Source organism: Apium graveolens, chromosome 2 (assembly GCF_009905375.1).
Source record: "Apium graveolens cultivar Ventura chromosome 2, ASM990537v1, whole genome shotgun sequence".
Classification (NCBI taxonomy): Eukaryota; Viridiplantae; Streptophyta; class Magnoliopsida; order Apiales; family Apiaceae; genus Apium; species Apium graveolens.
The window spans coordinates 218,145,829-218,151,565 of record NC_133648.1 but is presented as its reverse complement, the minus strand read 5'-3'; positions in this window follow the sequence as shown (position 1 = coordinate 218,151,565).

The following is a 5,737-nucleotide window of genomic DNA, read 5'->3' as shown; positions in this document are numbered from 1 at the left end:
AGTGTATAAAATTTAGAAATCAATATTTTATTGATTATTCAACTTTAAATAATTTTTTGATTTCATTCAATTTTAAATCAGTATTTAATTCCAGAATTCTTCAAAAATTATGAAATCCATATTTTATTAAGTTTGGAATATTTCGAGAATTTTAAAATTATTCGATAATTTTCTGGCTTTTATTCACTTGCGCGTTTATTCATTAACTCGTTAAAATGCGGGTCTGATATGAGTTCCAAAAATGATTCAAAAATCGTAAAGGTTTTATTTTGTTAACTTTTGAATATTCCGAGAATTGTGGTATATAATTTATAATATTTCGACAAAACCTTGCGCGTAACTGTTTCGTTAAGTTACGAGAAAATGAATCAGAAGTTAATAAAATGGATATATAATAACGAAAACAAAACAAATAAAAAGCAAAATACTACCCGGTTTTTCCCTGTTACTCACGCGCCCCCTTTCTTTTTCTCTCGATGATTCTCTCTTTTCTCTCTCGCGAAATCTCTCGCTGTTCTTCATCTCTCCCGTCTCGATCTCTCACCTCTCTCTTCTCCCTCTCGTCTGTATCTCTCTCACCTTCATGTTTCTTCCATTCCTTCCCTTGTGGTGTTGCCGCTTTTAGCCTGGTAATTGCCGCCTCTGTTACTTCCTTTCCGGCCGCCGCAGATTATTTTCCGGAGAGGTGGCCTGTGCACGTGTTGTGCGCGTTTATATATGCTTATACGTATGTATATGCCTGTGACTTTGTGTGGGTTGCTTTGCTATATTGATTTTTGTTTTGTATGGCTGTTAGTTGCCTTTCCTGTTTGTGGTTGCCGCCGGGTTTTTTCCGGTATGGCGGCGGGTTGTGTGTCCTAGCGCGTGTTCCGTGTTACTGTGTTGGTTTTTGGAAATTTTTATTGATTTAATTATTTATTTTCGGCAGGAAAATGAATTGATTAAAGTTTCATGAAATAAATTTATTCGTGCGAGAATAATTAAATTATCGATGAAATTTATTTGGAAACCCGAATAACATCGGCCACGAATAAATTTTACTGTCGTCGGCGATAAGCCTTGGCGAGCCGACGGTGGACGATGATGATTAATTCTGAGTCCTAAACTATAAATAAATAAAAATAGTCTGTAAAATAAATTTCGAAACGAATAATAATTAATAATTGAAATCGTATTGGTTGTTGGGATTGATGAATTGGATTGTGGATTGGATTGTATTGCGATTGTTGTGTTTTGACGTCGATTGGATTTCGACGGGTTAGTCCGATAAATAAAGGAAACGCTGCCCAATTTTCGGGAAATTAACTCCGAAAATTCGGGGACGTAACCTATAATTATCGGAGATGTCGAACAACAATATATAATTATATTATACGAAACCTAATTATGTGGCATGACCATATATTTTGTGAATAATCGATTACCCTATTTTTCAAAATGACGAGTATATGTACTTTCCGAAAATAAACACCGAACCGAGTTTCGAAGATGTGAACCATAATTGCTATGTGTATTTCAATAATGCATATAAATACGAGTTGGGTTATGAAATCATATGGGTAGATGTGATAGTGGTATTATGTTAAGCGAGACGATTATCTGAATTAGGCTATTTCAATCCTGTAGGTCCTAGTCGGAAGACCCGAGGATTTGACATTGGACTAAGAATAATCTAGTGGTTAGTCGTCGAGCTCAGGGAAGTTCCAATCAAGGACCAGAGCATTGAGATCGTAACCAGAATAGGATAGTGGTCCGACGATAAAGACAAACGTTCAAGGCAATCCAAAAGTCAACTAATAATAGTGGTTAAAGCTTTTCAAGGCAAGTATTCCTTACTTTTCTCGTAAAATACTACAAATATCTCTTCATTTCTATTCTAAGTTCAGAATAGTTAATTGTTTTAAATTTCGCTGCAATTACTCTTAATAACGCAAGTTCCTTTCATTATTATTGCTATATTATCGATTGCTCTCTTGAGCAAATACCCATTTTTCGGGTTATTTGCGATCCCTGAATTGGGATGTTTTGAAATCAAAATGATTTGACATCAAAATACTCTACGGGCTGGATGGTTACTGTAAGGGCCGGTGATGAGCTGGATCCTATGGGCCGGGGATGGACCGGACCCTTGGGTGATAATGCTTGGGTACCCGAATGGATCTATATGGTTGGGTATAGATCTACACTATATCTTGAATGATCAGCAGGGTATGAGTGCGAACTAGTGTCCAGTCTAATTTATTGTTGTTCGCTATTAACGGTATTCTCTCTCGAAAAGTTTTATGATTCCAAAACCGGACAAAACCCTGATTCAGGAGATGAATCTGGGAATCACTTGTCACTTTTGGATTTATAATTAAAGGCTGGTAACAACCAATGTCTATTCGCTCAACTCCCTCAAATAAATATAATTGTTTAAAATTGTTTAAAGATTTTGTCCGGAAATTTTCCTTTGATATTAATGCTTGAAACTCAATTATATACTTGTTGGGCATTTTTGGCTCACTCTTGCTTTGCAAATTCTTATTTCTTTAAGGATAAAAGTGAATAGCTTTTGATAGACAGCCGAAGTTAGAGAGATCTCCGTTGCGAGAGGATGAAAATGTTAGAAAAATAAAACAAGGGCATTAGTGTGAAGGTATTTAAACTTGTATTTTAGTTGTTGTGAATTGTAGAAGGTTAGATTCTTGTTTCACACCCTAACCTGTAAACGATCCGTCTTTTAAGGGGTTAACTGAATATTCTTTTAACGTTATGTAAAATTGTTTATTGATACCAAATCTTTACCCCGTATTTGGGCTGTTACAAGTTGGCATCAGAGCAATAGGTTATTGGTCCCTGAATTAAGAATATGTGAGGGTAAGATAGGAGTGATAGGCCATAAAAGATAGGAAAGACCCTAGGCATACTCACTTTAAGTTCGAACTGAGTGTGAATGAGGATTAGCAGGTCCGATATGGAATTGGTAAGATAGGAGTGTTGAGGGAAGTGTAAGGCGAATATCGCAACACTATAAGTATATTGAGTTCTCAGATCCTACAGTAATGAGGAATCGACAGATCGATGGAGACTGGGTAGGTTACCCTACTTTTCATGTGGTTTTAAAGAAAAATGCAATTGAGTCTTGTGAGAACTTCGTGTAAGAGAGGCTAGGTTAGTTTTGGTACGATTGAACTTAGAATTAGGTAGTAGGACGAGCTCCATGCCGAAGGCAACGAGTTGATGAAAGCTGATGAAGAGCCAAAGTTGCAAGCTGCAAATGCACCATCGTTGCGAGACAGTTCTTTTCCCGTATCGGGAGCTGCGCAAGGAATGATATTTACCTTATTAGATATAGGTAAGACTAGAAAGAAGGCTCGACTATATCAATAAACGGAACATCGAATTGCATTAGTGGTCTTAAGTGTAACATCAATGACGACGACGAGAATGTCAAAGATAGTCGCAGACGTCAACATTGGGGTAGAGTTATGGACAAAATGATACACAACGGTAAATAAAGTTTCGTCGACTAATAAATGCGAACGAAATCCAAGAAGAAAGAAAAAATATATCAAAGTGGAGAGACCCTTATATGGGCATTCTTTTAATTAGATATCTCATTATCGAATTATAAGAATATCAAGTAACTTATATAGTAATGACGACAAATATTTGATTTTCAAAATTTTAAAATGAGATTTCAGAAAAGATTTTCTTAATCAACTATCAGAACATTTTTGCACAAAATGAGTTTTATAATTCGATTGTCGAATTACTACTTAAGTTCTTGTTATTATAAATAGGAAAATGATCTAAAAGGGTAATGGATCTAGACTCAGTTCGGAGGACCAAGTAGACCCATTAGCAGGAAGAAAGTTTAAAGTTTTTCCGTGAAAGACGAACGTAAACTTTGTTTGATAATATTTGAATCAACATGTTAAAATATTATTTACCCAATTCATGAAATTATTAAAATTTAACAAGATTCGTGATTTAAAAGACAACGGATGATTGAAGGAAAGAGAAGACTCTTTCAGGTGATGGGAGCAGAATAATATTCCTATTGACGAAGTTGAGGCGTTGCGTGATCGATAGTTATTCTACGTGGCATAGATGAAGTCGGAAGTAATAATTATAAATTTCGTAAGGACGCGCTTGTGGTCGAATCATTAAAATATTTGATGTGAAGGCATTTCTAGATGGCATTCTGAAGTAATGATGTGACTTGAATTGTGAACTTGTATTCAAATGATCTTTGAAGGCATGTTCAAGTAAAGCGTGAACGGTGACCAATAGTGTCATTCTTTTCTCTAATACGACAACATATGTTCATCCTGATTCGTGAATACGTATGAGCTCCTCTTTATTAATAAATTATATGGGGCAAAAACGAAAGGAAAATTTATTGTACTCTTTCCAAATTATTTCTCTTCTCAAAATATTGCTTCCTGATTGAGACAAACAGTGTTGTGATGTGACACTTTGTCGAAATGATGAAGAGTCTGGTGGGACGCCACCTAATCATGTGTTGTATGCCATATAGTATGAAAGACTGGCCATCTTTAGTATAAATATGGTTGTCTCATTCATATCTAAATCCTCACTCATTCTTCTTCCTTCAATTTATTGACTTACAGATTCTCCCAATTGATTTGTGCATTGTTATTCCTCTTCCAGTTTTTCAATCACAATCATATTCACAAACTCTCCTCTTGCGTAAAGTCTGTTCTTTGACGATTTCAAAAGAAATGGAATAGTCTCGTGTAACAGGTAGAATTATATATCGAATATAGATATGATTACAAGCCAATAAATGGTGAACATCTGCGGGTAAGGAAGAAGGAATTCACCGATAATGTGGACGTGGCGAAGACACCAAGTCAGACGGTTATTCTTGTTATGAGGATCTCATCAGTGCGGCGGATTGCGTTAATGTGATGCACTTCAAATCAGAAGATTTCGATGTGAAATGAATGGTTAGCGAACCGAAACAAATAAATTAGTTATAAAATAAGGAAGTAAAGCTGTGTGCATCAGACAAAGCGAACGAGTGTCGGGACGACAATCGAAGATCAAGGGAATTCTGAACAATGACTCATACATGCAACTAATACGCGAAGCATCCCTTCATCACGGGAAGATATTTATCGTGAAGATTCAAGATCGAATAAATCTTAATTGCAAATAAATTTTGAACGTGTTCTTCAAGAAATTGTGAAGTTCTCTACCTTGAGTAAATAAGTTATGATGAATTTAATACCCATAACCGAATCAGTGATGAAAGTTCGATATGGGAGCATAAGTGGAAATGAAGTAATGGTAAGTCGACTGTGAAACCTTCTAAGAAATAATGATCTGGCGATTGAGTTTCCACCAGATTGTGACGATAACAATAGAAACCATGCGTGTTAAAAGATAAACAGATTAATTAATGAAATTGAGTGTGTATAGTCAAAGATAGAGGATTGGTGTGATTAGTTGAAGGATGCATCATAATTTCTAAAAGTAACTATACACAATTAGTAATAACAAGAAATAAGTTAAAAGAACCGCGAAATAAAATTTTTAAGAAACAACAAGATAATTTTAAGTTCATTATTAACATTTAGTAATATTTTTAAAGGATTGTTAGGAATATGTGTATTAGTTTGATGATAAGTTCAGCAAAACACTTAAGTAGAAATCTAGTGTTTGTAGCCTCAACGGATAAGACCATCTTGGCTATCCGTCGAAGGAGTAGCCTTGCTTAGCAATA